This window comes from Bos grunniens, chromosome 24 (genome assembly GCF_055505025.1).
Source record: "Bos grunniens cultivar Pamir isolate PY7600 chromosome 24, Bosgru_T2T1.0, whole genome shotgun sequence".
NCBI lineage: Eukaryota > Metazoa > Chordata > Mammalia > Artiodactyla > Bovidae > Bos > Bos grunniens.
Window position 1 is genome coordinate 35619906 of NC_141188.1, and position 16402 is coordinate 35636307.

The 16402-nt window shown below is 47.0% G+C and overlaps 1 long non-coding RNA gene across 2 annotated transcripts; it reads right to left on the reverse strand.

Moving 5' to 3' along the window:
• Nucleotides 1-487: 487 nt before the first annotated feature.
• LOC147346042 (uncharacterized) lies at nucleotides 488-11021 on the reverse strand. 2 transcript variants are annotated; one of them, XR_015153825.1, is made up of 4 exons: nucleotides 10909-11021; nucleotides 5362-5497; nucleotides 4886-5003; nucleotides 488-708 (listed from the first exon to the last, which is right to left on the reverse strand). It is a non-coding gene; the product is annotated as an uncharacterized LOC147346042 (long non-coding RNA). The 2 variants fall into 2 exon arrangements; XR_015153826.1 differs by lacking the exon at nucleotides 10909-11021 and adding an exon at nucleotides 9050-9197.
• Nucleotides 11022-16402: the final 5381 nt, after the last annotated feature.

The window sequence follows — 16402 nt, forward strand, 5'->3', positions numbered from 1 at the left end:
TTCACAACCCCATGGACTATAGCCTGCCAGGCTCCTCTGTCCATGGGATTTTCCAAGCAAGAATACTGGAGTGGGTTGCTGTTTCCTACTCCAGGGGATCTCCCCAACCCAGGGATCAAACCTGCATCTCCTGCGTTGGCAGGCAGATTCCTTACAATTGGGCCACCAGGGAAGCCCAGAGTGGCTTGGCAGGGGTTGATTATGATGAATAGTTACATGGTAGAAACAGCCCCCATCTACTGAGTTCTTCCCAAATGCATCAGCTCATGTAATCCTCCCAAAGACCCTCTAAAGTGTTGCAGAAGATATCTTGACACTTTCTGGTGTTTGTGTTCTTGGCTGCCCAGCATCTGATCCCCCTTCTCAGGTGTGGTCAAGTTCTCCCTCTCTGAGCTCTGTGTTCCCTTTCTCACACTGCTGACCAGAGGCTGCAAAGCCCAGACCCTTGCTTCCTCCATTCCCCAGCAACCAGGACATGGACATGTGAGCTGGTGTAACCATCAGATCTTTATCAGGAGCAAGTGGCAGAAATAAAGGGGACAGGGAGAATTTGTTCCAGCAGCAACACTGGTAGCAACATCTGGATTCCAGAAGCAGTAGGGCACATGGCTCTTCTTGTTTCCAGCATATTTTCTAAGCCTGATTTGATACAGCCTTCTCAGTGATTCTTTGAGCTACTCAAATCCCAGTAGAAAAGTCCTTGTATACCTAAGTTGATCAGAATAAATCCGTGTTATTTACAACCAAAAAACCCAGCTGATATAGTAGATTAAAATTATTTTATTGCAGGTTAGGAATTTGAGGCTCAGAGAGGTGAAGGGACTTGCCCAAAGTCACATAGCGTGTACCTGTTTGATTATAAAGCTTGCATTCTTAATACTAATCATGAAATGTTCAAAATGAAAATTGTATTATAGAGGTTTCTTTTGTGGATACTTCAGAGATGGTAGTTTTGTGTGTGTGTGTGAAGGATAATTAGGATAAAACAATTATGTTGCTGGAGATAGTATGTACCAGTAGAACCTTTGTAAATGGCAAACTGGAACTATGCACCAAACCTCTTAAGTGTTCAAGTCCTTTGAGTTAATGATTCCATTTCTGGATCTCTATTCCAAGGCAGTGTTTCATAACATTTTTTTTTATTAAGTGGCCTTTGCTAAGTTAAGTCGCTTCAGTCATGTCCGACTCTGTGAGACCCCAAGATGGCAGCCCACCAGGCTCCCCTGTCCCTGGGATTCTCCAGGCAAGAACACTGGAGTGAGTTGCCATTTCCTTCTCCAGTGCATGAAAGTGAAAGTGAAGTCTCTCAGTCGTGTCCGACTCTTAGTGACCCCATGGACCCCAGCCCACTAGGCTCCTCCATCCATGGGATTTTCCAGGCAAGAGTACTGGAGTGGGGTGCCATTGCCTTCTCCCAAGTGGCCCTTAATTAGATACTATTTTTAGATGCTTTTCCCCTTGGCTCCCCCACCATTTTATATCACAGACATACTATATGGTTGTTTCTGTCCTGCATTTGTATCTGTATTTTATACATTAAAAGAGTAAGATTTATTTCACCCCCAAGAATCAACTTTAGTCCCCTCATGAGCAATGATCACTCCCACTGAGAATTCATTCAAACACAAGTATCATGGATTAAAGTATGAACAAAATACCAAGCTATCATAATAGTGATGGTGTTGAATAGTTTGATTATCAACAATTTTTCCTTATCCTTTTCCATATTTTCTAACTTTTTATAATGTACTTGTATTGCTTTCCAATAGAAAAATAGTTCATGATATTTTAAAAATTTTTACTGGGGTACAGTTGCTTTGCAATGTTGTGTTAGTTTCTGCTGTGCAGCAAAATGAATCAGCTATACGTATACAAATATCCCCTCTTTCGATTTCCTTCCCATTTAGGTCACCACAGAATACTAAGTCAAATTCCCTGTGCTATACAGTAAGTTCTCATTAGTTATCTAATTTATGCATAGTTTTATGTTTTCAAGGTGGGCTACTTCCCCAAATAGGTCAGGCTGGGTCAAGGAGGTCTGCAGTTCCCCAAGGGGACAAGTGTCTGTTCCATGCTCTTTGCCACTGCCTCACTCCCTCCCTTGCTCAAAGCACTGTCCCCACTTGCAGATGCCAAATGTATTAATACCACCAAGCCAGTGTGTGGAGGAAGGGAGCCTGGAGAAGGGGAATTTTCTGTGATTGAAGCAAGTCTGCAGGCAGTTCAGAAACTTCAGTCCATCCCACAGAGGGAGGCTCAGGAACCCAGGGCAAGTCCTTTGGGCCCCAAGCCTTCAGATAGGTTTTCCAGGCTGACATCCAAGCCCATCCTGGAGAGAGGCATTCTGTCGATCACACTGCTGGGGAGATAATGGATGTGAACACCCTCCTCTCCCTGGTGCTGTGTGATCTTGTACAATGACACGAGCAGCAGAATGGGCATGATCAGCCAGCAGATACCGCCAAGACAGGGCGATTGCTTCTAATGCAAGCATCATGGCTGCTGCAGGTCTGGTCTGGCCAGCTCTAGAAGTCAGTGCTTTGAAATATTCTTTAACATCCCAGGGTATTAAGTCCCTTCAGATCCAGGAAGATACACCCAGAGCCCCACTCAGGACAGGGAGGAGCTCTGGCCCTTCACCTGGGCATATAGCCTGAGAGCAGGGAGACCTGAACTGTCTCTGGCCAGGAAGAAAACACCTGCTATGAATTGAGTGTGTCCCGTGAAATGTGTTATGTTGAAGCCCCAATCCCCAATGTGACAGTATTTGGAGGTGGGGACTTTAGGAGGTAATTAAGGCTAAAGGAAGGCTTAAGGATAGGGCCCTAATCCAAGGATTGGTGGCCTTATAAGACAAACCTCTCTCTCTTCCACTGTGTATGGACATCATAGGGAGACCAGGAAGAGAGAGCTCTCACCAGAACCCAAATCCTGCCAGACCTTGACCTTGGATGTCCCAGCCTCCAGAACTGTGAGAGAATAAATCTCTGCTGTATGAGCCACGCAGTCTGGGGTAGTTCATTCCAGTAGCCTGAGCTGACTAAGACGATCTCCTTCTCAAGGGGGGACCTGTGGATAATCCCCCTCCAGCCACTCAATGGGCCACAGAGAGAATTTTCCCAACTCATCCCCTCCTCTGTGCCTGATCCTTTGCCTGGACCCTCCTCCATTCTCACTTGGAAATCCCTACAGGTTCACTCATGCACTCATTTCATCAAACTGTTCATTCATCCTTCCCCTAATACAGGTAGCCCCTTGTTTTTGGAGGTTCCCTTTATACCTCTTCACTTTTACAAAATTTCAAGAGCTCCTTATTAATACGTGTGTGTGGGTGTGGGTGCACTCAGTTGCTTCAGACGTGTTTGACTGTGCAACCCCATGGACCATAGGCCACCAGGCTCCTGCATCCATAGGATTCTCTAGGCAAGAATATTGGAGTGGGTTGCCATACCCTTCTCCAGGGGATCTTCCCAACCCAAGGATCGAAGCTGGGTCTCCTGTATTGCAGGTGATTCTTTACCACTGAACAACTGGGGAAGCCCATTAATATCTATTGCTGCCTAAGAAATGACCCACAAATGCAGAGGCTTTAAACAGCACATATTTATGACCTGTGTCTGTGGGGCAGCAGCTTGGGCTTGGCTTAGCCGGGTCCTTGCCTTCAAGGTCTCTCACAATCAAGGCTGCAAGGAGATCACTTTTCCAAGCTCAAGTAGCTGTTGGCAGGTTTCTGTTTTTTGAGGGTTGCTGATTGTGAGCCTTAGTTTCTGGCTGGTTGTCACCTTCAGTTTCTCTCCACATGGGACTTCCCAATGTGACCAGTGGCCTCATTGAAATGTGCAAACTAGGAAGGCACCAAGAGTCTGCCAGCAAGACAGAGTGACGCAGCTCATCACCTTTATCACAGTTGGAAGCAAGTTACTCATGCTCAAGGGAATCACAGAGGTCTCTGAGAGGCTGCCTCCTACAGTCAGGATGGCGCAGCAGCAGAAGGGTGGAGGCAGGCAGGTAGAGACCCCGAGGGCTTCATAAACCCAGCCAACGAACCAGGGCATTGTCATGTAAGAGATGGATTCTCCTTCTTTTCTTTTAATGCACCTTTCGGTTTGGTTTGGTTTCTCAAAGTGACTTTAGCCTGCTTTGCTCCCTGAAACCCCTTCTTGGAGTTACACGCACCACACCTTCAGCCCCCTTCTTGTCTCCATTCCTGAACTGGTGTCAGTTCACATGTCATTTAGAAACATCTCAGTAAGATTTGCACAGGTACAACTGAACTCTACTCAAATCCCCTGACCTGACCACAAGCAAGGGACACGCCAAAAAATATCAGTGAGGCATCAGCAGAAGGTTGCTTTTGGCTGTAAGGAAAACCAGGACAGATGCGGAGACCAGAGGGAGTGGTCAGGCCAGGCTGGAACCCTCCTGGGGCCCAGCTCTTACCACAGGTTTCCAAGTTGTTCCCGAATGATGGTGCTGCCAACAGCACTCAGGTGCTGCAAATCTATCAACCTCCCTGCTGTTCAGAGAGCAACCCCCCAAAAGTCCAAACTTCCAAAACCGCAGCCAACTTTCCCTGAGGAAACAGCCTAAAGTCATGATTCCCTAATTGCTGGAAAAGTCACTTGATTACGGTTGTCACCAGGATGACAGTTCTTTCTTTTCATCTAGGTTGAAAAATGGCCACCGTTCTAGCTGTTAGCGGTGTTTACTGGCTTCCTTACCTTGATCAATTTTCCTGCACACGTAAGAGAGTGTTCTTGCCAGAGCTCATTTCTCTGTGCTTAATAAAGCATTTTATGGGCTACTTTTTTGGCCAAAAGCCCCCGTCCTCCACCCTTTGATCACAGACTCTGCACATACAGAACTAGTGTCGAGTAAGCATTACCTGCCCAAGTGTCACCAGCCACATCCAAAACGCAGCCTCCCAGCTTCCATTCAGGAGCCCTGAGGACTTCTCCTTGCCTGTGACCCTTAGATCCTTTTGGCCTCCATCTTTGCCCCACCTATTATTAATTTCCCAGAAAAGGAAAGAAAAGCACCATCATTGCTGGATTCTGATATTTCCCCCCAAGTACTTCTCTCCATCACACTCAACGGTTACTGCACATCCATTTGGAGGATGGCCACCTTTTAAAATGAATGGTGACAAGTTTCCAAGTGCAACAGCTTTGATGTCTCGGCCAGAGGACATCTGCTCGCCTGTTATGACATTTTTACCTTGTAGGTTTAGGCCAAAATTGTCCCCCTGGTCCCTGAGCCCATCTCCCTGCTGGAGTAACACTCCTCCTTTGTTTCCTTGGCTTCACATTCTCATCCTCTCCTTCCAACACTTTCACTTCATCCCTCCATGTCATATTTTACCTTGGACCAAGAGACACGCTGCAGCTGACAGTCCATCGTGTTGCCTTTGAAGTATGCTGGCTCTGGGCTAGGCTCTGGCTGGAGGCACAGCTTACTGGAATTACTTAGAAGTCTTCTTTCCGCTTTGTCTCCTTCCCTGTTTATTCGTGGAGGAGAATATCCATGATCAGGAGGGAAAGTATGGTACAGTCAGTTCTCTGTGTGAGTCAGCGCAGGACACATTTTCTCGCTTTCTTCCCTCCAGCAAAAACCGATAGTGTTGACCGAAGCCCGCCACCCGCTCCCTTCATCTCCAACTTCATCCCCTCTTCCTGCCAATTCCAGCATCTCCCCTGCCTGGGAGAGGTGTTGAGGTTTAAGTCGGGGGTTAGCCACCTGCCCAGAAGACCCTGTCCAGAATTGCTGCCCACAGTAAAAAATTCTTGTGATTTCACCTAGTCCCCCTGCTCCCTTTGCAAAATACAGGGTTACCAGGAGATTTGTTTAACTGCTTTAAAATTATGATTTGCATGCGGGAAAGCTGGGAACAAAAAGCCCCTGTGTGTATAAAAATGCCGCATATGCCTTTGTTAGAGTCCTTTCCAAAAAGAAGTGTGAGCTGACAAATAGCCAGGGTGCCTGAGGGCTAAATGAACTATTAGGTCACCTGATGGTCTTGCGAATAAACCTCATCTGGAACCTGGCCTCCATTCCCCTAGGACACCTCCAGACCGACGCTCGTTTCTCTGCAGGTTATGCCTTAGTCTCCATCAGGAGGCTCTGCAGCCAGGACGCCCTACTGCAGGGGACCACAAAGATGAGCAAGAGGACCATCTGAGGATATGGTCAGCGGGTACACAGTGCTAGGCACTTACGAGGACTGCAAAAATGTTACTTGGTGAGCCATCTGTGCTACTGAGTCCACCAGCCCCTGGTTGCCAAGCCAAGATGAATAAACCGGAGTTCAGGTAGCCCCCGAGACTCTTGCAAACCTTAATTCAAAGAGGAAGAAACTGACAGAAAGCCCTACTCACCATCAAACCCCACCTCCTGAAAATGCTGTGTGTCGGAACAGCAGTGAGTCATAAAACCTTAGTGGGTATCACCCTGCCCTCTCCTGGAAGTGGAGTTCTGGAAGGCAAGGAGAACGCCCACGATCACACAGCAGTCTTTCCCAGATGGATTAAGTCTAAATTTCAGGGCTTCGCTGAAGGGTCAGTGATAAAGAATCCACCTGCCAATGCAGGAGACACGGGTTTGATCCCTGATCTGGGAAGATCTCACATGCCTTGGAGCAACTAAGCCCATGTGCTACAACTACTGAGCCTGTGCTCCGCAACAAGAGATGCCACCGCAGGGAGAAGCCTTCGCACCACATCTGGAAAGTAGCTCCTGCACGCCGCAGCTAGAGAAAAGCCTGCACGCAGCAATGAAGACCCAGTGCACTCAAAAATAAATTAATAAAATAAAATTTAAAAAAGTCTGAATTTCAATCTATGACTTTCAGTCACTCAGATGCAGGCTCTAACAATGGCGTTCCTCAAGGATTTGCTAATAAAAATGAAGTCGTAATTGTAAAGTCCTCCTTACCAAATAACACTCAGAATGTTCTGTTCAAAGTACAGTGAAGCAGAGTGTTACACCACAGAGACCCCCAAAGCCAGCGCATGGGCAACTGAACCTGGCAGCACTGCCCCCTGCCCCCAGCACCCACCACCTCCACCAGAGCCCACACCGTGATCCAAGCCCCTGCCTGCTTCCTGCTTCTTGCCTGGATTTCTGCCCATGACCACCTTCCCAGCCCTCTCCCTGCCTCATCCTCCACTTCTTCCAATCCAATCTAGACACAGACGCAAGCAGTGAACCATGCAAAATGCCAACTAGATCCTGTGGTTCCTTGATTTCAAATCCCTCCATGCATCTCCAGGTGTAAGCAGGACAGAGTCCAGCCTATATCATGCCACACGGCCAGCCTTTTGTGATCTGGCTTCTGCCTTCATTTCCAGCACGAATTTCTCCCATCCCTCTGCCTAGTCGTGCAGAAATGCCTACCAGCTCTTCTACTCTTTTGTGCCTTTGCCTGTATTATTGCCTCTTCCTACAAGGCCACACCTATCTTCTGTCTCCTGAATATTAAGTCCACTCATCCTTGAAGGCCCAGCTCCAATGCTCTCTAAGGAAGTCCTCCAGCACCACCATAACTTGTAGCAATTTGTGCATGCCCTGATCACATGGCAGAATTAATGCTTATATTTCAGTTCCACATTAAACTATAAATCCTGAAGCCTGAAAACAGAACTCTGCCCAACTGTGTGTCCTAGCACATTGCCCAAGATGTAGGGGCTACAGAAGAGATGCTGGTTTATGAGAAGAACTGAGATGATTTATTAAGCACCTACTATATGCCCAGCACTAGGGTGAAATAAATGAACAGAAAAAAAATCACTGTCTTCTGAAGTTTATATTATAGTAGGATAATAACTAAATGCAGAACTATATAACCAAATGCAGAACTACATAACGGCAGCCAGTGACAAGTACTAAGGGGAAAAATAAAGCAGAGTGAGGAGATGGGCTGAAGGGAATGCTATTTTACATGGCTGGGGTCAGAGACAGTAATTCTGAGAGGTGCAGGTGGGCCTGGATGTACAGAAATAGGAAGTCCAATTAGGGGAGAAAATAGGGAAAGGTGGGGCTTCCCACGTGGCTCAGTGGGAAAGAATCTGCTTGCCAGTGCAAGAGATGCAGAAGATGCAGGTTTGATCCCTGGGTCAGGAAGATCCCCTGGAGAAGGTCATGGCAACCGACTCCAGTATTCTTGTCTGGAAAATTCTGTGGACAGAGGAGCCAGCACAGTTGCACAGAGTCGGACTCGACTGAGTGACTGAGTGCACACGGCACACAGGAAGGGTGAGGAGCAGGGTCGTGGGGTGAACATGTGTTCAGCGAGTTCGAGGAACAGGAAGGTGGCCTCTGTGGCTGATGTGCAGTGAAGAAATGACCAGACCCCCATATCTGACAGGAGGATTTATTTTTTAAAAGAAATAATAAATTGGCTATTCTAGGTACCTTGTATAAGTAGAATCAAACAGTACTTGTCTGCACCAACTGTATACTGGAGTGCATTTTTATTCATCGAGTCAGAAAGTACATTGGTAGATGCCAGGGGCAGAAGTGGGGTAGGAAGCGGGATGGGACTTAGTGTTTAATGGGGACAGAGCTTAGGAAAGTAAAAAGTTTAGCAGATGGATGATGGTGAGAATTGTGCAACAATGTGAGTGTACTTAGTGCCACTGAACTGTATAGTTAAGTATGGTTAAAATAGTATGTTTTATATTGTATGACTTTTACCACAATAAAAAAAATTTTTTTAGAAGAAACAATAAAGACAGAATTCAAGAGGGTGGTTGTTTATAAAGAGGGATGGGGGAGGATAAGGGAGGAGGATACAGGTCCCCAGGAATTACTGTCAGTATTCTGGGGCTGACTGGTGGTGTCGTGGGTGTTTGTTATAGACCGAGTAAGTAAGCAGCACATGCGTGAACCAGGAATGATCGCTGATTCTGTGTCCTGGAGAGAGCCAGTCTTTCCCCAGGGGCTAAACCTTTATTCTGAAATGATTGTCCATATCCTACTTAAGACAGCCCTCTAAGTTCAGTTCAGTCACAGTCGTGTCTGACTCTTTGAGACCCCATAGGCTGTAACTCACCAGGCTCCTCTGTCCATGGATTCTCCAGGCAAGAATACTGGAGTGGGTTGCCATTTCCTTCTCCAGGGGATCTTCTCAACCAAGGGATTGAACTCACGTATCTTATGTCTCGTACTTTGGTAGATGGATTCTTTACCACTAGCGCCACCTGGGAAGCCCAATAAAATATCATATTTTGAGGTTCTGGGTAGACATGAATCTCAAAGGGACGCTTTTCAACCCAGTATGTGGAGAAAATGATACATAATCCAAAGGGCCATAATAAGAATTAAATTAAATAATGTATTCAAGGCACCTCGCACAATATAAGCTTTCTTCCTCCTCCTCCTCATTACCATCATCATCTCAGGGAAGGAATCCTGCTTCTAAAAACATTCCTTCCTGCTAACTGAGGCGACCACAAGTAAGACTGCCAAACAGGCCTAGGCTCAAATCTTGGCCGGGCAGCCTCTGGCACATTACTTAACCTTTCTGAGCTTCAGTTTCTTTATCCACACGGATGGAGATATACATGCAACACAAATGTCATTTACTGCGTGGGAGGCACTGCTCTAAAAGGTTTACGAGCCCTGTCTCAGACAATTCTCAGGACAACCCTGTGAGCTAGGTATTACTATTATCTCTATTTTACAGTCAAGGAAATTGAATCAGCAAGTATTTAAGACAGTCGCCTAAGGTCACATAGGAAGTAAGTGATGGAACCAGAGTTTAAACCCAAGCAGTCTGGCTCCAGAAGTCTTCTGAGATGAAAAGAGAATAAATAATAAAACAAATAAATAAAACATACAGCCAGCGCTCACTCGATACACAGCAGTCAGTAAATGATGGGATGGTAACCAGGGTTCCCTCTTGCAAACCTTTCCCCTCTGCTGACCTCAGGGCTGCCTTTCTTCCTTCCTCTCTCTTTCTCTCAGTTCACATGCTCTGGTTGTTGACACTAATCCATATTTAAATATCCAGGCTGCTCAAGTTTCATTCAGTGTCCTGGGCTGTCTTGCCCTCTTTTTCATCTTCTCATTCTCTCCAGTGTCTGGTGATCATGATGGCTGGGGTTGGGGTGGGGGTGGAGGTCAGCGAAGGGGAGGGAGCGGTAAACTACCTCTCTGGCAACTGGGGAATGTGGGCGGGTGTGTGTGTGGGGGGGGGGGTGTTTCTCTCCTGGGGTAGGGTCAGAGTTAAGCAATAGACTGTAAGAGGCAGCTCAGGGAACTCCACCCAATGCGGCCGTCCACTAAACCCAGGCATATGTTTGCTGTCCTGGGCACAAAGACTCTTGAGCGATCCATCATGGAATAAAACCTCCATTAGGTTTACAGCTTCCCAGGTAGCACTGGCGTTAAAGAACCTGCCTGGCAATGCAGGAGACACAAGAGATGAGGGCTCCTTCCCTGGGTCAGGAAGATCCCCTGGAGGAGGGCATGGCAACCCACTCCAGTATTCTTGCCTGAACAGAGGAGCCTGGCAGGCTACAGTCCATAGAGTCGCAGAGTCGGACACGGCTGAGGTGACATAGCACAGCACAGATTTAGGAAAGCCACCACCAGAGAAGAAAGGAAAAATCTCCCATTGAGGATGCTGCTCCACCGATGGTGGCCAAGGCAAGAGGAGTGAGCTCTCTCCTGAGCATCTGTCTTGGACGCCCTTCCTCTTACCTTGTCCTACTCTACCCTGAGCAAGAGGCGCTCACACAGCTCAGTGCAATTTTCCAGGGCTCCATCAACCCTGCCCACCTCTGCTGGTGGTCAGCTCTGCCCTCTTCCAGTTGGTGCGGTAGGAGAAGCAGGAACCCCGCTCAGCCTGGTCCTCCTCCTGTCTTTCCCAGAATCCCAGCAGGATCCACAGAGAGTGTGAAGACTTACCCAGGATGGAGAAGTAGACAGATCCAATGAGCACTTAAGCAACTCTAGACAAATCTGTTCACTTTCCCTGACCAACCAACAGCATGGGACAAGCTGTTTCCAAGAAGTAAAACAAGGGGCAGTGCTCAGCAAATGGTGATGCAAACAGCTGGCCGCTGCTGCTCCACCCTTCCCCTTTCAGGGGCCCCATCCTCTTCCCTCCTGGGGACCTGGTGCCCTTGTGCCATGGGGAGGGGCTCCCACCCACTTAGATGGCCCTGCCTTCCCTCCTTTCTTCCTCTTGAGACTGTACCTTTCCTCACCCCAGACTTTTGAGGGCTCGATCTCATCTCCCTAACAATGGAAGTGATTAAAGGAACAAATCCCTGCTAATCTATCAACCAGCTACTGGGCTGGCTGCACCTCCCAGAGTTGCCCAAAGTGAATTGTGAGTCACTCGGTAGTGTCCAACTCTCGGTGACCCCATGGACTGTAACCTGCCAGGCTCCTCTGTCCATGGGGATTCTCTAGGCAAGAGAGAATCTCTCTACTGGAGTGGGTAGCCATTCCCTTCTCCAGGGGATCTTCCCAACCCAAGGAGCGAACATGGTCTCCTGCAATCCAGGCAGATTCTTTACCCCTGAGCCACCACGGCCTCTTCAGGTAATTCCTAAATTTGCCTGTGCCCCGGGGGCTGCTAAGATGAATGCAGAGTTCACACTTCCTGGATGGAGGGAAAGTTGTATGGGAGTAAGAAAATATCAAATTGACTACAGACACAAATGATGAGAACTACGTAATGAACAAGAAAGTCAATACAACAAACTCTAAAAATATTTCCTTTCTTCTCCCAACTTCTTGAAAAGACATAAAGTTGAATCAATGATTAGAGTACAGAAGAAAAACAGTTTACACTGGATGCTATGAGATGAGGGGGCAGCTGCTATGAACTGGTTACTAAGTCCGTGAAAACACACGAACAGGAAGTAGGCCAGTCTGTGTGCTGGGAGCAGGGCACGCCACACAGGAGCCTGGGCTCCAGGCAGGCTCAGCTTCACGGGGCCCTCCTCACCCAGCCCGCCCGCCCCCGCCTGCCCACCCCCACCTGCCCGCCTGCTGGAGTCCCCAAGACCAGGCTGTCTCAGGGCTCCAATCAGCCCAGACATTTTAACGGGGATTTAGACTCCTGGGGACTGAAATGAATTGTGCCCTCTGGGAGCATAAATTATACCCAACTCCTTTTTTAAAAAAAATCTGAACTCACTTTGCTTGCCTTTCAATTCTGTCTAAAATGCATGTAAAACTTCAGATTTTTCCCTGCCTTATACCTTCTTCCTGCATGTTGTTGTAAGTGTAGTCATATATATACCTACATACATGTGTGTGTGTGTATATACATAGTCTATATGTTGTCTATTCCAAATACCTCATACAAGTGGAATCATACAATATGCGTGCGTGTGTGTAAATTCCTTTTATACGAGGTACTTGGAATATTCAGATTCCTAGGACAGAGGTCACCAGGGCTTGGGAGGGAGGAAAGGAGGGTAGTTAGTGTTTAATGTGGACAGAGTTTTGGTCTGGGAAGATGACAATGTTGTGGAGATGGATGTTGGTGCTGGTTGTACAACACTGTGAATGCACTTACTGCCATAGAACTGGATACTTACAAAATGGTTAAAATGGGTTTGGTTGTTTTTATGTATTGATATATTCGTGTTGATATGTTGTATTGATATATTTCATCACCAATATAGAAAATGTATAGGATAGAAGGACAGGGAAGCCTGGCGTGCTGCAGTCCATGAGATTGCAAAGTGTCAGACATGACTGAGTGACTGAACAACAACAAAATAAAATATATACAAATTAGCTGACCTCTTATTTATATATATGTATGTAACTGTTTTCAGACAGCCTACATTTTCCTTTCTGCTCTCTCTCCTCCATTCTGAGCCTCAGTTTGAGCCTTTGATGGCCTATTTTCTGGGTTAGGGTTTTACACAACCCAGAGGAGGATCTCAGGGCTAAAGACCCCACGGCCCTCTCTTCCCTCTGTGTTCCCCCTCAGCCACCCTCTTCTTGGTTGCTTTTAAAAAGCAGAAAGCTTTACTAGTTAGAGAGAAAGTCTGTGATTTTCAGTGGTACATTTAATAATTCATAAATCATGAGAGGTTCAAACGGGTTCAAAGTTTAAAAGTTTAAAAGTTTTGCTGAAGCTTTAAAGTTTAAACTGTCAGAAGCTTTGACAAAAAACTTTTCCTGTCTGGAGTATTTAAGATCATTGTGCCATATGAAATGTAGTAGGCAGGGCTTCACTAGTGGCTGAGACGGTAAAGAATCTGCCTGCAATGCAGAATACCTAGGTTCAATCCTTGGGTCTGGAAGATCCACTGGAGAAGGGAATGGCAACCCACTACAGAGTTCTTGCCTGAAGAATCCAATGGAAAGAGGAGCCTGGTGGGCTACAGTCCATAGGTGCACAAATTGTGCAACTAACACACACACACACACAACATACACACACAAGATTCAGGACTCCATGTGGTCCTTCTCTTGCAAGAAGTTTCTGAGAAAATTCTGGCATCGTCTGTGTGGAGGTGTTCCTCCGTGGCATGAACACAGGGTTCCAGGGAGCCAGCAGGTATGGGAGCAGGAGCTGTGACTGGTAGTCACTACAGTATGAGAAAGTACTGGATTGGCCAGAGTCACCACTATGTGGGGCTTTCTCTTTAAAAGAAGGGAAATTGTAAAATGAGATCCTGGCCAGCATGTGTAACAAGGTCTTGGCTGAAGACCGTAAACTGTGCATATCTGCTATTTCAAAATCTGGATGCAGAGAGGCCAGATCTTCCACTGGCTTCCTGCTGACCTTTGATTTTTTTTTTTTCAGGCATAAGTACTGTATTTGCATGTGCAATTGAGTGTGGTGTCAGTCGCCCATGCCATGGTCGCCTCCCTCTCAGACCGGGTGACCGAGCCCAGAACATGGGGATAGTTCCTGATATAGTAGCCTTGTACCCTGATGCTGCATTTACTGTGAAGTTTTGATAACATCACTTGATTTCTCAGAAACTTACCATGGTTCCTGCTGGCCTTTCAGGTCAGATCCAAGGCCTTAGTCATGGGCTTTCAGAGTCATTACAAGTCATCCCAGACATTCAGCACAGACCTGCAAACCCTCCCCTCCCACCTGCCTGCTCCTCCACCATTTCCACTTGCTGGCCCTCCCACCTCAGATGCTCTTTCTTCTTTTCATCAAATAAACCTTTGCATTTCCTCCAAATTCTCCAATTTCACAGGCTTCCACAAGCCATCAGCATCAATGCCAGAAACAACGTCAGCACAATCGAAATCCTTTCCCAGGTTCTAGGATTTGGTGACAGCGGGCTGTAAAAGGATCCCATGACGTGAATGAGATTATACCGGCCTCCCTACGCGGGTCCCCACCCTGGACAATCATTACTGCACTTTCACATAAATGACTGCCTTTGATCCTAACAACCTCCCACCCACGCCTTTCTCCTCCTTCGGTGCTCTGCTGGCTTCTCCAAGGATTGCCAGTGAGAAAACCCAACACCGATTTTCACGTCTGTCCCAATGGCCGCTTCTTGTCATCTGACACTCCCACCTCTGTCTTCTGGAATCTTTCTGTCCTCTTGACTTTAACTGACTTTAACTTTCTTGCCTACCGCTGTGAGTCACCTGGGTCTCCCCAGTCCCGCTCCTTCAGGATGGGGTTGCTCACATTCACAGAACCCCTCCTTTCACTCCTAGTCTAGCTTTTTCACTTGTGACTTGAGCTATGAGCCATATGCTAGTGATCCCAAGTCTGGGTCTTTCCTCCTCAACTCTTCTGGATCCTGGGGCCACCTTCTGTCTTCCCATGGGCTCCCCAAACCAGAATCCAGCAAAGTCAACAACCATGAGTGGATTGCCTTCCACCTGCAATAAAAATGGGTTAAGACCCTGCTCCCTCGCCCACATCCATCATAAACTCAGTATTTCATTTTCTTTCTGCCAGTGCGCCTTCTGTATGTCCTATTTATAGTGTCTAGTTGTCCAGAGTAGAAATCTCAGCGTTAGCCTTAGTGTCTCTCCCCACCCCTCAAGCTTTCCATGTGACCGGAGAGTTACCCCTGTTGCTTCAGCACCACGTACCTCTCTCCCAGCCCCTCCTTCTACTCCATCCTGCTCTGATTTCCTTAATTCAATTTCTTGTCCTCTCTGGTCATGACCTATTGCACTGACCTCCTCTCTGTCATCTTTCCCCAGCCTTTTCCTGTTCCCGTCTTTACAAGATCTAACATGGAAGCAGTCATGTCACGTCTGTCCTTCATCAGATCAGATCAGATCAGTCGCTCAGTCATGTCCGACTCTTTGCGACCCCATGAATAGCAGCATGCCAGGCCTCCCTATCCATCACCAAATCCCGGAGTTCACTCAGACTCACATCCATCGAGTCAGTGATGCCATCCAGCCATCTCATCCTCTGTCGTCCCCTTCTCCTCTTGCCTCCAATCCCTCCCAGCATCAGAGTCTTTTCCAATGAGTCAACTCTTCACATGAGGTGGCCAAAGTACTGGAGTTTCAGCTTCAGCATCCTTCCTGCCAAAGAAATCCCAGGGCTGATCTCCTTCAGAATGGACTGGTTGGATCTCCTTGCAGTCCAAGGGACTCTCAAGAGTCTTCTCCAACACCACAGTTCAAAAGCATCAATTCTTCAGCGCTCAGCCTTCTTCACAGTCCAACTCTCACATCCATACATGACCACAGGAAAAACCATAGCCTTGACTAGACTAACCTTTGTTGGCAAAGTAATGTCTCTGCTTTTGAATATGCTATCTAGGTTGGTCATAACTTTCCTTCCAAGGAGTAAGCGTCTTTTAATTTCATGGCTGCAGTCACCATCTGTAGTGATTTTGGAGCCCAGAAAAATAAAGTCTGACACTGTTTCCACTGTTTCCCCATCTATTTCCCATGAAGTGATGGGACCGGATGCCATGAGCTTCGTTTTCTGAATGTTGAGCTTTAAGCCAACTTTTTCACTCTCCACTTTCACTTTCATCAAGAGGCTTTTGAGTTCCTCTTCACTTTCTGCCATAAGGGTGGTGTCATCTGCATATCTGAGGTTATTGATATTTCTCCCGGCAATCTTGATTCCAGCTTGTGTTTCTTCCAGTCTAGCGTTTCTCATGATGTACTCTGCATATAAGTTAAATAAGCAGGGTGACAATATACAGCCTTGACGTACTCCTTTTCCTATTGGGAACCATTCTGTTGTTCCATGTCCAGTTCTAACTGTTGCTTCCTGACCTGCATACAAATTTCTCAAGAGGCAGATCAGGTGGTCTGGTATTCCCATCTCTTGAAGAATTTTCCACAGTTTATTGTGATCCACACAGTCAAAGGCTTTGGCATAGTCAATAAACCAGAAATAGATGTTTTTCTGGAACTCTCTTGCTTTTTCCATGATCCAGCGGATGTTGGCAATTTGATCTCTGGTTCCTCTGCC